The sequence below is a fragment of the Pleurodeles waltl genome, chromosome 2_2, assembly GCF_031143425.1.
Source record: "Pleurodeles waltl isolate 20211129_DDA chromosome 2_2, aPleWal1.hap1.20221129, whole genome shotgun sequence".
Lineage (NCBI taxonomy): Eukaryota > Metazoa > Chordata > Amphibia > Caudata > Salamandridae > Pleurodeles > Pleurodeles waltl.
The window spans coordinates 962975810-962993152 of NC_090439.1; the positions used below are offsets into that span (position 1 = coordinate 962975810).

At 44.3% G+C, this 17343-nt stretch overlaps 1 non-coding gene across 1 annotated transcript; it reads right to left on the bottom strand.

The window, feature by feature from the left end:
- Window positions 1–369: 369 nt before the first annotated feature.
- LOC138283151 (U5 spliceosomal RNA) lies at window positions 370–485 on the bottom strand. The gene has a single exon (XR_011201090.1). It is a non-coding gene; the product is annotated as a U5 spliceosomal RNA (small nuclear RNA).
- Window positions 486–17343: the final 16858 nt, after the last annotated feature.

Consider the following 17343-nt stretch of genomic DNA (forward strand, 5'->3'; position numbering starts at 1 on the left):
CACAAAGGGGATTTGAATAAAATCTCAGTAATCAATGAGAAAGGAGAAGCAAGAGCCGATCCAGAAATAAAACCCTGATTGGATACAGTTACGTGTGTCATTTACCAATTGATCCTGCCTTAGCTGTTGTTATATATATTGCTGCTTCCCAAATGGTAGTGGATTCTTTTGGATGGTATGGAGTATTTTGTGCAGTATGCGTCCTTCTTATATGTCATGTAACAGGGCTATATGTTAACCATGTCACAGTAATAATCACTCCCCAAAAGATTGTCTACTGATAACAAAAGAATGTTGTTGCACTTAAGCAACCAGCAAATAATCAATCTGTCTACTATATTGTGATACTTTTGTTTACTAAATAAGGGTAACCCTGCACTTGGCAGGGCTTTCAAAAATTTAATGAAACTCTTAAATGTTCCTCTCCACAGAAATATTTAGTAAAAAGCGAAAAATGTATTTGGTTTGAAGAGAAACCAGAGTATACTTTTCATGGCCAGCATCTGGCACCAGGAAACACTGTTCCACAGACTGTCAGGGTGATTTAGTTTACTAAATTAATCTTAGAAAACCCTTTAAAATACAAACAATTTATAATAATTATTGTAATCTAGTACATTGATAAAACACTTGTTGCCACAAAAAGAAACAACAGGAGGACTCAGAAGTGACACGGAATTATGGGTATGTAACTGTAGTCGTAGGTCACGCAAGAGTAAAGGCTGCACCACAACAGTTTCCCTGCTCAAGTCGTAATGTCGGCTCCTTTAACTCTGCACATTTTGAATGGTGCCTCACACAGGTTTTTGTGAGGACCTGTGGCAACCAAGAAGAGGATTTTTATATGCCTATGTCAAAGCATGCTCGCTGGCTCGTTGCTATTATTTCAGAGACAATGAATGAGCCAGTGTGTTTTGTACTTGAAGCCTATAAGGCTGCATCAGCCGCTGTAATAAAACAAGTATTGGCAAAGATGAACGAGTTAGAGCTATTAGCATTGTAAATTCCTAACAGGACTTTTCTTGCCACATAAATTGAAATTTGAAAGGTAAAACAGTTGATATAAGCAACCCAATTCAAAGCACCATGGCCACCATGAGCGTGAAGGAGAGAGACAAAAGGAAAGAGAAGTTCACTCGCAGTCAGACATATCAGCAAAAGTGCAATTATCCATGCGACAGGGTCGGTGTCCAAGGCAGTAACAAAATGGCCCCAAGGAGGGACAGGCATACAGCATTTACCAATTGTTAGAAATGGGGTCCTTCGTTGGCAGTCAGGTTACCCCCTGTCCAAGAAAGGACCCTCACTCTAGTCAGGGTAAAAGAGAATCACCCTCAGCTAACCCCTTCTCAACCCCTTGGTAGCTTGGCACGAGCAGGCAAGCTTAACTTCAGAGTGGTAGGTGTAAAGTATTTGTATTAACACACAAACCGCCCAAACACCGCCCCGCGGTCAGATGACCGCGGGGGACATTCCAACTTTCCCGCTGGGCCGGCGGGCGATCTGCAAAAGATCGCCCGCCGGCCCAGCGGGAAAGCCCCAGCAAAGATGAAGCAGGCTCCGAATGGAGCCGGCGGATTTGCTGCGGTGCGACGGGTGCAGTGGCACCCGTCGCGATTTTCTGTGTCTGCCAAGCAGACACTGAAAACTTTATGGGGCCCTGTTAGGGGGCCCCTGCACTGCCCATGCCAGTGGCATGGGCAGTGCAGGGGCCCCCAGGGGCCCCACGACACCCGTTCCCGCCAGCCTCTTCCTGGCAGTGTAAACCGCCAGGAAGAGGCTGGCGGGAAGGGGGTCGGAATCCCCATGGCGGTGCTGCTTGCAGCGCCGCCATGGAGGATTCCTTTGGCCAGGGGAAAACCGGCGGGAAACCGCCGGTTCCCCTTTTCTGACCGCGGCTTTACCGCCGCGGTCAGAATTGGCCAGGAAGCACCGCCAGCCTGTTGGCGGTGCTTCCACGGTCCCCGGCCCTGGTGGTCATGGACCGCCAGGGTCGGAATGACCCCCATAGTAACTCAATGAAAACACTAAAAAATGACAACACAGGTTTAGAAAAATAGAGAATATTTACCTAAACAAAACAAGACCAAAACGACAAAAATCTGCAATACACAAGTCAAGTTATCAATAAAAATGCAAAAAGAGTCTTCATGTCATTTTGAACACAACGCTAACGCTGTTAGCGTTAAAAAATGTACCTGGGCGCTTCAAAAATAATCCTGTGCGTCAAAAAGGGCTTGCGATGCGTCGATATCACTCATGGGTGAGACCTTTCATCGTTTCTCCTTCAGTCGTGTTGGCGTGAGTCATTTCTTCTCTCCGCTGGAGAGCGATGAGTCTACCCGGTCAGCACTCTCGGGACCAGGCAGGCCTTGCGTCGTTTTTACATGCTCAGCGGTGTTTGCGTCAGAAATCCAGCCGCAATATGATCCGAAAACCACGCAGCGCGGGTTGCGATCTCACTAGCCTTTGTTAGAGATGCTGCGTGTCTTTTCTCCAGCAGCGTGCATTGATCTTTCAGTTGCGCTGCAGACGAGCATCGATTTTCCGCACCGAAGCCAGTAGCGTGTCAGTTTTCAGCCGTGGATCGGAGTAGCGTCAATCTTTTCCTTGCACGGCGGTCTGTGCGTGGATTTCTCACTCTTGCCCTGCCAGCTTCTACTTTCAGGGCCCCAGGAACTGGATGGGCACCACTTGGCAGAGTAGGAGTCTCAGCAGAGAATCCAGGTGCTGGCAGAGAGAAGTCTTTGCTGTCCCTGAGACTTCAAATAACAGGATGCAAGCTCTAAATCAAGCCCTTGGAGAGTACTTCACAAGAAGAAAGGCACACAAGTCCAGTCTTTGTCCTCTAGCACAGGCAGAAGCAGCAACTGCAGGATAGCTCCACAAAGCACGGTCACAGGCAGGGCACCTCTTCTTCCTCAGCTCTTTAGCTCTTCTCCAGGCAGAGGGCCTCTTGGTTTCCAGAAGTGTTCTAAAGTCTGTGGTTCTGGGGGCACTTCTTATACCCATTTTGCCCTTTGAAGTAGGCCTACTTCAAAGCAAAGTCTCTCTTGTTTGTGAAATCCTGCCTTGCCCAGGCCAGGCCCCAGACACACACCAGGGGGTTGGAGACTGCATTGTGTGAGGGCAGGCACAGCCCTTTCAGGTGTGAGTGACCACTCCTCTCCTCCCTCCTAGCACAGATGGCTCATCAGGAAATGCAGACTACACCCCAGCTCCCTTTGTGTCACTGTCTAGTGAGAGGTGCATTTAAAGAAAGGAGGGGGATTCGGAGGATTAATGGTCCAGTGTATGCCCTCCTGTGGATACTACTATATAATGAAATACACTGTTCCAAAAAGAAAGACAGGGTAAACACTATGCAGTCCTAATTATTAGGAGCAAGAGTCCTCACACACCCTATTGGGTGTCATGCTTCATCATCGGACAAGCTCCTCGTCAGACCGGTGCTGCAATGTCTGACGGGCACCCCCCATAGGGGGGCTCTTTGCCGGAGATCTTTTCTCGATGATGCCACAAACTCCAAGAGTGAGTATGGAGAAAAAGAGGAGAGAACAACAGAAAAACTAAAATTAGCTCAAGACCCTAACTGAATACTAAGTTTATTTGTCTGTGTTGGGTGATGGCCAAGATAAAAAAATGTAACAAAGGAGTGAAATAGAGATAATGCTCAACCACTCTGTATCAACTTGTTAACGAAGAGAGGAGGCCAGGAACTACCAGACCTACCTCAAAATGAGGTCGACATGTTTTGCGTCTCTATGGTCCAAAAGGATCCTATGACGCTTCTTCAGGACCTAGTGCATCTTAAACTTCTCCTACTATAAACTAAATTGACTCCTGCAATCTGTAACTGTCAGAAAAAAAGTTACCAGTCACTTACACGAGTCCAGTCTGACCCGAACTTGCTGTTCCTATTAGTCACCCTGAGGATGTATAAAAACAGTTAACAACATGTAGCTTATTTTCTAGATAATCATTGTCAGGATAAGTACAAAATGACGTCAATAAAACAAGAAACAAGTGACAAACTGTGCACCACAAAGTGATGGTGTTGGAGATGGCAAACCCATGCAAAGTGAATAAAGATTGGCTTACCCTCCCAAGTAGGGACCGGGCTAGTGAGAGGTGCAACCAGCCCAATTGTAAAACTGACCCAGACAGGGAATCCACAAACAGGCAGAGTCACAGAAATGGTTTAAGCAAAAAAATGCTCACTTTCCAAAAGTGGCTTTTTCAAACACACAATCTTAAAATCAACTTTACTAAAAGATGTATTTTTAAATTGTGAGCACAAAGACCCCGAACTCCACATGGCTATCCGCTCCCAAAGGGAATCTACACTTTAATCAGATTTAAAGGTAGCCCCCATATTAACCTATGAGAGGGACAGGCCTTGCAACAGTGAAAAACTAATTTAGCAGTATTTCACTGTCAGGACATATAAAACACATTACTATGGGGGTCATTCTGACCCTGGCGGTCATGGACCGCCAGGGCCAACGACCGCGGAAGCACCGCCACAGGCTGGCGGTGCTTCTGGGGCCATTCTGACCGCGGCGGTACAGCCGCGGTCAGAAAGGGAAACCAGCGGTTTCCCGCCGGTTTCCCGCGGCCCCAGGGAATCCTCCACGGCGGCGCTGCAAGCAGCGCCGCCATGGGGATTCCGACCCCCTTCCCGCCATCCTGTTTCTGGCGGTTTTCACCGCCAGAAACAGGATGGCGGGAACGGGTGTCGTGGGGCCCCTGGGGGCCCCTGCAGTGCCCATGCCACTGGCATGGGCACTGCAGGGGCCCCCTAACAGGGCCCCATTAAGATTTTCAGTGTCTGCTTGGCAGACACTGAAAATCGCGACGGGTGCAACTGCACCCGTCGCACACCAGCAACTCCGCCGGCTCCATTCGGAGCCGGCTTCCTCGTTGCTGGGGCTTTCCCGCTGGTCGGGCGGGCGTCCTTTTGGCGGTCGCCCGCCAGCCCAGCGGGAAAGTCAGAATGACCGCTGCGGTCTTTTGACCGCGGTACGGTCTTCTGGCGGTTCCCGCCAGGCGGGCGGCTTCCCCCGCCCGCGGGGGTCAGAATGACCCCCTATATGTCCCCTATATGTCCTATCTTAACCATACACTGCACCCTGCCCTTGGGGCTTCCTAGGGCCTACCTTAGGAGTGTCTTATATGTACGAAAAGGGAAAGTTTAGGCCTGGCAAGTAGGTACTCTTGCCAAGTCGAATTTACAGTTAAAACCTGCACACACAGACACTGCAGTGGCAGGTCTAAGACATGATTACAGAGCTACTTATGTGGGTGGCATAACCAGTGCTGCAGGCCCACTAGTAGCATTTGATTTACAGGCCCAGGCACCTCTAGTGCACTGTACTAGGGACTTACTAGTACATCAAATATGCCAATCATGGATAAACCAATTACATACACATTTTGTATAGGAGCACTTGCACTTTAGCACTGGTTAGCAGTGGTAAAGTGCCCAGAGTAACAAAAACAGCAAAATCAGAGTCCAGCACACATCAACAACCTGGGTAACAGAGGCAAAAAGTTAAGGGAGACTACGCCAAGTATGAAAAGTCTAACACCAATGATAACAAAGGAGTATTGAAAGGCAAGCGCAGGAACGAGTGATGGTGAGGGGCATGCAGTGAGTGTGGTTAAAAGCCCACAGAGGTTACAACAGACCAGCGCTCTTGGGCGCTTGACATAAAAAATTATGCATTTTGGAGAGCAGTCAGTCTCCTGACTCACCGACTTTGAAGACTGAGGGGGTCATTCTTACTTTGGCGGGCGGCGGAGGCCGCCCGCCAAAGTAACCCCGTCAGAACACCGCACCGCGGTCGAAAGACCGCTGCAGTGATTCTGAGATTTGCCCTGGGCTGGCGGGCGGCCGCCAAAAGGCCGCCCGCCAGCCCAGGGCAAATCAACCTTCCCACGAGGACGCCGGCTCAGAATTGAGCCGGCGTAGTGGGAAGGTGCGACGGGTGCAGTGGCACCCGTCGCGTATTTCAGTGTCTGCATAGCAGACACTGAAATACTTTGCGGGCCCTCTTACGGGGGCCCCTGCAGTGCCCATGGCATTGGCATGGGCACTGCAGGGGCCCCCAGGGGCCCCGCGGCACCCCCTACCGCCATCCTGTTCATGGCGGGTTTCCCGCCATGAACAGGATGGCGGTAGGGGGTGTCTGAATCCCCATGGCGGCGGAGCGCGCTCCGCCGCCATGGAGGATTCAGAAGGGCAGCGGTAAACCGGCGGGTGACCGCCGGTTTACCCTTTCTGACCGCGGCTGAACCGCCGCGGTCAGAATGCCCTTCGGAGCACCGCCGGTCTGTCGGCGGTGCTCCCGTGGCCGGTGACCCTGGCAGTCACCGGCCGCCAGGGTCAGAATCAGGCCCTGAATCCTTCTTGGTTTGCCTACTTTGGACTCAGGGTATTTTTGCCTTGACTTCGTGCCACAGTTGCTGCATTTCATTAAGCTTTATGCTATTTACCTATGCAATGTAATTGACTATTACTTTTAATTGACTATTATTTTTGTCTTCTGCAGTGTTCTTGAATTATCCTTAATAAACATTTGCGATTTACATTTCTATTCTTGACTGCCGTTTGTGTATTTTATCAGATGCTATTTGATTCATTTGTGTCCTGGTGCATTTAGAGATACTTTGGCTCATCTAGCGTTAAGGTTCAACACCATCTCTGAACCTCTATCGTTTTTTTTTAATCTCTATCACATCAGTTTATCTGAGACAGCGTCAACTCTAAACAGGGATAGAATTACATGCAGCCACCAGTTTGCTGCATTAAGTGTGGAGCACATTTCCAAACATTGCACACGACACCTTCATTTATGCAAACTACAAACAGGCACAAGGAAATGGGATTGGGAACCCGATGTGAATTGTAGCACTGTACAAGTCTTATCGCGGTACGAAGCACTATATCTGTTCTACATCAAAGTACAGTACAGGGTACCACAACGGCTGCTCCCGTCCCTGTTGGATGACTCTGTAGTATGCAATAATGATGACGCCAAAGCAAATAAACAGAGCCACTTGTTAGGCCCAGTCTCTCACACTGAGAGCAAGCATCGTACTTTTTTTTGCAAAATAAAAAAAATAGCGAGAATTAATGGTGAACTGAAAATGCTTTATGATCCAATAAAACTTCGGAGTACCATCAAAGGATGTGTTAAATATGATCCTAACTCTGTGGCGAATGAGGTGTGAAGCAGTCGAAACTAGTGGCACTCTGGTTATAGCTCAGAAGCTAAGAAATATGGTAGTGCACATCCCAGGAGAAAGACAGAAGGGAGTAGGGAACAAAGAAGGTTTTTATATATACCAAAACCAATGTCAATTTAAGAGCTAACGCAATTAGGAAACCTAACAGAGGGTTTCAGGTTTTAGCAATATATGTATTCACGCTGTCAAAGATTGTTGGCCCTAATTTTTGGCTTAAATTTTGAGAGATAATATAATCTGATATTGTAAACTGAATAAAAGCTCCAAAGATTATTAGCTCATTCCTCACAAGTTACTGACTTAAAATCGAATATTTCTATACTAATTTAAATGGACTTGTGTATATAAATTAAGACTGAACATAGACATCCTCACAAGCATTCATGACTACAGTGCTAAAGTGAAGAGGACGCCAGATACATAACTAATTGAAACAGTGATTTATAACAGGTTGCGTGGGTAACAGCAGCATGTGAAAATGGTGATGGATACCAACATGCAGAGCAAAATTAATGCAAAATAAAGCACTGAGAACATGCTAGCTGTCAATTAAATGCGATGTGGCTGGAAAAATCAAGTGGTCAATTGTGAATTATGATACAACGTGTTTCCCTCTAGACCTTATTAGGGAAATTACAAGGAAGAATGAAGAATGCTATAACACTGAAGTGTGATAGATCAATACAACAAACCGAAGAATCCACCCCCTGATAAACAAATACGATCAATACCACCTACAGCTCAATGACAGGAGAAAGGATATTTCTTATTTCTGAAAGATAAAAGGAACTGAAAGCCTATATCCACCCAGGGCTGCGCAGCACTTCTATCCATGAAAAGCCAGCCCCTCAATGCTCAATGAGTCTATGAAGAAACGACTTTAATACGCATTATCAACCTCTTGTTGAAGAAGGAAGGAAGTACTCTTTTTCAATTAATGAAGAGAACAACATTTCCAGCTGAGTCGGAGAAGATGGTATATTATAATTATTCACTACTTGTATCCTAATTAAAACCAGAGCTTGTTCAGTTCGACATTCATATTACCGAGCCCATTATGTGGCAAGAAAATATTTCTCTGAGGAAGTTTTACTCAGCGCGGCATTAGTCACCACATAAGCAAGTGGCCAAGTGGAGTCTGATGGCAATGTCGGGGAAGGAGCAGAATGAGAAAATCATGCCTCTGTCCTGGCAGACCAGAGGCCGGCCGAATCAGTCGCATGTAATTCTGCCCATTACGACACTGCTTCACGGTCCACTTCCTTTGTGCTGCCGAACTTCTCAGATATATCGTTCATTTCAAACACAATGTGAAAATGGGAACCCTGGAATTGTACCCCTGGCACGGAGGCACTTTATTCCCAGGACTTCAGAGGACACTTGCAGGCTTTCTGTGTGAGACACCAATTGTGGCCCAGCATCAAAGTGATGCAGCTGAAAATGAGGTTGTACCTGTTACTCTAGAATGGGTGACAGGTACACCCCGATTTCTGTAAGTATCCCGACAGCCAGATATTCTTCCCTATGGTGGAGATGGGATTGGCACTGCTTGGTATGCCTTCACCTGCTCTCTAAATAGAGGTGGGGAATGGAAATATGGACAGATGAGACTTCTGTGATATTATTCAATTACATCCAGTTACTCCCAACTATAAATCTGAAACTTAAGGCCTGATTGAGATCATGGCAGACGAGTTACTACATCACAACGGTGACAAATAGTCCGTCGATCGACATATAAATCCCATTATATCCTAAGGGATTTAAATTTCAGCAGATTAGGTATTCGTCGCCATTGTGAAGGAGTAACTCTTCTGCCAAGATCTCAATCAGTCCCTTAGACTTAAATGATATAGTTTGAATGGGAAATGCAAGACAAAGTAGAGGTTGGCAGAAAGTGAGATCCTAATGCGGCCTCGGACTATTAAGCATCAACATTGCTAGACTACTGGATGTTTTAAAACGAAGGACAAGGGCTCGGTGGGGTGCCTGTGATTTTACATCTATGGTCCTCCAAAACAGCCAATTAATGTTTGCCATTTGAAGGGGATTTGTCTTTCTCTAAGACAGCAAATATACATCTATCAGACCAACCATCTGGTGTTCTCACTATACCGGGTCTGTTAGCCCTGTCAGCCTTAGGGTGGTGTTCCCCCACAACATTTTGCCTTCCACCTCCATTTTTCTGACATTGTTCGTGCTGGTATTAGGACTCAGAGCATTTTACCACTGTTGACCAGTGATAAAGAGCTTGTGTTCTATCCTCTAAATGTAGTAAGATTGGCTTATACCCAGCTGGCACATTTAATTGCCTTATAAATCCCTTGTACAGTACACCACATGTGTCCAGGGGTTCTACATTAGACAATAGTCGGCCTGCAGCACTGATTGTACCACCCACTTAAGTAGCTCTATAAACATGTCTGAGGCATGTCATTGCAGAGCCTATGTCTGCAGTTTAAACAGCCATTTTGACCTGGCCAAATAAACCTTTTGCCAGGCCAAAACCTTTTTTTAATACATATGTCAACTATAAGGTAGGCCGTGGACAGCCCAGAGGGCATGGTGGATTGTATTTAAAAGGAGGATGTGTATTTTTAAGCTTCACGTGTCCTGGTCTTGAAAACCCTTAAATTTGTTTCTCACTACTGCAAGGCCTATCTCTCTCTCTCTCGTTGGATAAATATGGAGTTTCTTTATTACATCTAATAAGTATAATTTCCAAGTGGTAACTCTTTCAAGTTTGGTGCCTTTGGAATCACAATTCAAAATCCTAATTTATGTTGAAGTCTGATTTTAAATTGTAATTCTGGAAATGCTACTTTTGGAATGTTGGCAATTTTTGCCTTAAACACACACAAAGGAGAGCCATGGGAGATTTTAAGTCCAGCTGGTATTTGTTCCCTAACCCTAAATACTGAACTCAATAAAATGCCTGGGTCTGAGATGAAGTGAAGAGATCACTCGAAACCTAGGATTTCTAGGGGTATTTGTTTAATAGGATGAAAACCCTCACCCACAAGGGATGGCATGCTTCATCACAGGGTTCTGCTCACACCGCAACAGCAAGTCACGGTGTGGGCTACAACTCCCACACTAATTGGGAGGAGCTCTTCGGATGTTTTAGTATGTGATAGTATAACCCTATGGAGTCAGTGGTGTGGCGAGAGATGCAGAGTGAGGTAAGTGCTAAAGTGCAAACAGTGTAAGCTGAGTGATTAGAACTGACTACAAGACAGATGTTATGCTTCATTCGTGACTGTCTGATTCAGGATTAAAAATTTCACGAGTGAATACCCAGGGAAGCAGTTATCCAACCCTGACGATGTTCTTGATAATGGTCAACATGTCTCTGCCCTTCCAAAACACCCTTAACTAAGGTGCAGGGGCATTTATCAGGACCTCTATTAGTTCACATCTGCTAATCTCATAAGAGATGCCAAAAAATGCACATACAAAGAAAAACTAATAGAAAGTGGTCACCAAAACCTCATCATAAGATTCACTTCTCCCTCAGATTCCTGGTGGCTAAATATGACATAGCCCAAGCTTGGAATCAATCCTCCCCTCTGAAAATAAAGCAAAGGATTGTGGGGATGGACTAGTGTATAAAACAAGAGGAATCAATTTACATTGGCTGTGGATGTCCAGTGAAATCTTTCAAGACTTAGGGAAAATGGTGGGAATATTATAGGTTATCTTCATCAGTGGACTCTCTGGCTTGTCATACAGTATAATTTGCAGTCAGAGATGGGGGAGTGCAGGTGGGACCAGGATGATGTGCTTAGAGCATTGTTAATGTTCTTGTTTGTTCTACTGCCATATTTGCTGTTTATGTAAAAAAAAAAAAAATTATCCATAAAAAGATCCACTTCTCCATGACTTTTAAGGAGACATGATCAAAAACATGTTCAAACCGACATCTAGGTATCAGAAAAGTTGATTGTTAGTAAAGCCTAACTTTTATCAGTTCCACCATCAACCAGTGTAGAAAAAAAACTGTTTTCTCCAGTTAGCTATCCAGTGATTACTCTCAAACACCACCATAAGGCTGATCTGCAAAAGGCAGGTAAGCCGCATCAACTCAGAGCCCTGGCAAGAGGCTAGGTTGCACACTGACACAGGAGTAAAGATAAAATATATGCATTGTTGTATATAGAGAAAGGAATTTATAGGAGACACTCATTTGCACACCTACCACAGAGTCTAGACTAAAATTAATGAGCATAATATGCTTAGTTACATTTTGACTACAGAAACAACCAAACATAACAAACCAGAGCTAAGTAGTGCATAATTTGTCTTATCTGCATGGGACACGCCAGTGGTATTAGACCTATAATGCAGTCATGCATAGTCAGTAAATATCGGAAAAGTGTAGGGAATTTTAACAAGAAAGTCTTATGCGCAAAAACATCCCTCACAAGGACATGGGGGGAAGTGTCCCGGCGTGCCGCTTATCTGTATTATGGCCCCTGTACGAGTCTGTGTGTCACCAGTATCGAGGACGCTGACTGGGGCTGCCTCCCTCGATATAAAGGGTCGGGGGGAGCACTTAATGAAAATACCGTGCGCCAGCCCATGGACGGTCAGAAATTGTAGTCCAACAACTGATACCATTATGGGGATAGGTTCTAAAGTGAGACTCACGCACTTGGCTGGTTCATGTGCATAACCCCAAGCACATTTAAATGTGAATACAAAGAGTCCTATGTGGGCGATATATCTAGGCTAGAATGTACACAATAGCCAAGCTATATAAATTTGACCTCAAGGAGCTTAACAGGGATAACGCGTGTCAGTGAAGGGAACATTGAATTGTTTCTAAAGCAAGAATCATGCACTTGGCTGGTTTGTGTGCATAAGAGGAACAACGTTTGAACTCAGATTCAAAGTATCTCATGTAAGCACTATATCTAGGCTGGAATGAAAACAATATCCAAACTGTATAGGCTTCATCTAACAGAGAGGGGAGTGCACTTAACATGGAAAATGCATGTCAGTGAAAGGAGTATGGGAACATTACATATACAACTACGTCTTTGAACTAGAATGTCAGCAAGGTCTTTGGCATCCTGTGCGATACACAGAGCATATCTATAGCATAAAGTGTGGCAATTTACCAGAAGGGGAACTCCTAATCTCTATAGAACGATTTGGTGTCTCAACATCATGCCGCTCATGTTCTTATGGAGTCAGCATCCCCATTCCTATATTCATATACAAAGACCACCTTGACAAATAAGAACTATGTTATGTCTTGAACAGTTACAGATACTGTTGGCTTGTCAAGCACCATCCTTTTAATATAATTTGCTGTATGCCCTTTCTCTAAAATGTTTGGTCAATTTGGATGGAATCTTTTTGCATCTATTAGTAATACAGTGTTCCGTGATGCGTAGTATGATCTTGCCGATCATCATCCCCACATACCGGAGACCACTCGGACAAATAATGAGATAAATGAGTTCATCACTATTACAGTTAGTGTGTTGCTGGAGTTCTCACGGGGGACGGGAGCCTGGGTCTACATGGATTTATTTTTAGTGTAAGCACAAACCGCACATGACCGACAGGGAAAATGACCTTTAACAGATGGTAGATCCCATAATGTTTCCTGTATGGAATTTGTAGAGGGAGAGAGTGGTCTTGTGAGTACCAGTTTATCCTTGACATTCTGGCTAAGTTTACATGCAGAAAGTGGTTGTTGAGTAGTTTGGTTACCTTGTTGAGGGTGTGCCGATTTTTGCACACCACTCACCTAACAGTTGAGGACTCAGGAGGGCTTTTCTCAAGTAAGGTAGCGCAGTTATTATTCGTCACCATTTTAGCTGCAATATGCACCAGGTATGCAGGATATTGTCCCTGTATCAATTGTGTAGTTAGCTCCCAAGCATGTTCCTTGAACTTAGTAATATGGGAGCAGTTTCAACTGATGTGGACAAAATTGCCCCACAGGTATATCATCCCTAATTGCTTTTAGATGGTAGCTCCTGTAGGACAATAAAGAATTCAGAGACATTGATTTCCAGTACAGCTCCATTTCAAGAAAACCTGCAGACGAGTATTTCAATGTCAGGAAAGAGTAAACTTTCTTTGCTAAATTCACAGATGAATTTCAAGAAACGGTTCCTTGAGTTCAACCAGTCATGGATAAGTGCAATGGCCTCTGGGTCAGCCTTCCAAACAACCAAAATGTTGTTGATACGCGCTTCCAAATTTTGATTTTGGAGTAATAAGGATTCTTCTCAGAGAGAACATGATCAGTTTCAAAATTGTGTATATAGAGATTCCCCGGACTGGGGGCAAAGGTGCTGCATATTGAAGTGCCAGAAATTTGTGAGTACAACTCCCCCTCAAATGGAAGGAAGTTCTCCTTCATGCCTAGGGTAGTGCATTGCATGGTGAAAGGTGTAGGTGTAAAATGTCCAAAGAGGCTGCTGATAACAGGGACTGAACTGTCTCCAAAGTTTCATCCTGCAGTATGCAAGTATATAGAGATTCTACATTAAAAGAGATCAGATATTTTGTCATAGTGTCAAAGGGTAATCCATCCAGACATTTCAAGGCATCTTTAGTGTCTAGCAAATACCAGGGCATGGCCTTAACCACGGGTCTCAAGAAAAAATCCACAAATTGTGACAAAGGTTCAAGTCAAGAACACATGCCTGAAATGATGGGTCTGCCTGTTAAATATAATGCAGCTTGTGGATATTTGGTAACATGTAAAAGTACAGTCACAGGATCATTTGCAATCAAACAGTCAGCTACTTTGGTGGTAATCCAGCCAGTCCTTTGCTTCCTCAACCGTTTGTTTGATAACAAACTGGAGTTGTTTGGTAGAATCACATTTAGGTGATCAATAGGAGCTAGTATCTCCCAATTGTCTGAGGCATTCAGCCCTTTCTGAGGGTGTGTCAAGAATTACTATTTCACCCCCTTTGTCCACCAGTTTGGTGGTAATGGTAGTGTCAGTACTTAGGCATGTTGCTGCCTCCTTTTCTTGTTTGTAAAGATTAAAGAATGGTTTCTGCAATTTTGACCCTTACTGTATTTAAACATAGCATTAAACATGGCACACTGCACTTTACACAGTACTTATTGCACTTTTAACAGTCCCTGTTAAGCAATCGTTAACACAGAATGGGCCATTTATTGGCTTATGTAAGATGAGACACTTTTGGTCAGCACTATGCACTTTATACTCCCTGATCCCAGAGTGACTCCCAGGGCTAGATGGCTGGCCTCCTAATTTGAGGTCTCAGGACATAATAGGCTTCCAAAAACCTTGCATCTGCGCATGGACCCTGCCATCTGTGAGATTGCTTGTCAAGTGGTGCCAGTCCTGGACCCTTGGAAGTGGGCCTAAGGTGTACTGCCAGCCTGTGGATCCAGCAGAACTGATACATCTGCTCTGGTGTGTGGTGCCAACCCAAGCAGAACAGATGAATCGCTGCTGCTGCATGGATTAGACCGTCACCAAGACTATCATCACTGTGCAACCCGCATTGCCTTTGGAACCTCCGGTGTGCAATGCTTCATCAGAGCAGGCCTTTGCATCCCTCAACAACAGCAGCCTTGACAACAGACTCCGCATCACAGCCCCCCTGCTCTTTGAAACGGACACATCGCCCCAACTGCACATCACATCCTTGACACAGGACTTCACATTCCCTGGCCCGTCAATGGGATCCTTGACATCCCCGCAACTGGACCTTGTACCGCAGCTACGCCTCATCTCATATCCAATGCATTGTCCCAGATATCAATGCATCTTTGCTGCAGATTGACGCAAAACTCTGCAAACCAGGATTGATACTCTTGTTCCAGAAGATCTAGTGGGTCCCTGTAGCCCACCTGTGCTTTTTTGTTGTCCGCCTGAACAATTGACTTTGTCCCAGTCTGAAGCAACTAGATATCCACATGTGGGCTCATTTTGTGGTGAGATTTCACTGTTGTACTGTTTGAAGTGTTACACAAATACTTTACACATTGTCTTTAGTTAAGCCTAACTCCTCTGTGCAAACCCACCAGACGGTTAAGAACAGGTCAATTTGGGGTTTGCTTGTGCCTTATACGGATGAAGATTGTGGTTGCTGCTTGACCAGGGCTCACACCCCAGTTAACCAACAACTACATTTCTTACAAGGTCAATAGCTGTAACAATCAGGGATGTAAGGGTTAGAGTGCACCTCTTATTAATACTCAAATCACTTTTAATCAATCCATTCAGTGGTCACACTATTTCTGATTTATTTTTGAAGTCCAATATTTGGTTAGGCAGAATAATGTTCATAGTGGATTAAATGACAGTGAATGCCACTGATTCGTTTTTTTAAATATATAAATATTCCATTAAGCCATTATCTTTTTTAGTACCAGATATTAGGATGCAGACTTAATGCAGAATCTGCTAATAAATCCCAAATAGCATTTCAAACACATGAGAAAGTTTATCGATTGAAGAAACCAAAAACCATCATATTGGTAAGACCACTATATCTCCTATATATTTTCCTGTTTCGAAGCCGAACTATGGTTGGTCATCGTGCAGGGACACTGAAGTAAGTATCTTCCAATGTCTTTTTCATGGTATTGCATCATATATGGTGACACATAACTGTTTATCCTGCTGCTTCGTCTCATTATGTTTCAATAGTATTTCACAGGGGATGATTTATGCTCGTTTGTTAGCCTGTATAATATACTTTATGGGATAGTCCCTCTCCCCCAGGTTGGTTGTTAGCTTTTCATCATGGATTAAGAAAACCTTTTTTCTTCACAATTTCTCCTTAATTACAGAAACTGGCTGGATTTTAAATAACTCTGGTTGAAGCTTTCAATTCTAGGCCCTTACAACTTTTTCTGTAGAACCACGTTGTAGCCAATGCCCATACATAGTGCAGAACCTAGGGTTTTGCATAATTGTCTGCACTGCAATTAGCAGTAAATGGTGAGACTAAAACATGCAGTCTACTGGGCAAACTTGTAGGTGAATGATTATGGAGAAATCTCAGAAGAAGCTACCAGGCAGCGACCTATTTGATGTACCAATGGTTCCCTTACCCTGATCTTCCATAGATGCCACAATGCATGCGGGCACATTAGCATCCATCTTGTGATGGAGTTTATGATTTTTCTGAAACTTCATTTCAAGAAGGATGCCACGCATCCTCATGCATGTATGTTGGTCATTTTGTTAAGACGTTTTTTAGTTTTTTTTTAAACTTCATTAAAAGATGACAGGTGTACAGGTAATAGTTGCCATTTTGGAATGTTTCGACTTTTCCAGTGCTTGTGAAACAATGCAATACGCATTAAATCCAAAATGCAAGCTTGCTAGTTCAAGATAGATGATGGCTGGAGGGATGGGGACATGGGGATGGCATCGGCCACATTCAGCTCTTTGTAGTCAGGAGGAATGAGGTGGGGTTCTAGTAGATAGACAGTGATTAATGGAGCATCCAGAGATACTAGTCTATCAATGATTTCCAACAGTCAGTGTAGCTCAGTAAACAATAAACTTTTGAGCGTCTGGCTTTTAGTTTTTAAAGTTTTAATGTTTGATGGTAAATGAGGTATCACTGCTAGACCAAACTTAAAAAAAAATATTTATTTTGTACTATTTTCATGCACAGGCAATGCCTGGGGCTCAGCTTCCAGGATCCAACAGATATGACAGACAAATCGGTTTCTTATGGTAGTAAGTTGAACATCGACACTAGAAAACTATATAGTTATGCAGTTATTCTATTTCACAATGGACTGGCTGCAGTAGATTAATTTTAATTAATGTATTTTTGGTTTTAAATTGTCATCCATATTTTTTAGATTGTTTGATTATATCCAGTTGTGATTTTTAAGGTATTGCTAGGGCTTGCCAATAACAATTTCTTTATTTTCTGTCCCACGTTATTTCCAGCCAAACGTGTTGGTGCAGGAGATCTTATGTAAGGTACTGTAGTTAGAAACCTTTAGCCATAATTTCTCAGGAGTCATGTTAGTTATCATTATCAACACATCATTCTTTCACAGGGTGATGATAGCAGGCACCTTTCAGAGTTGTGTAACGTTTCTTGTGCCACCAAAGCC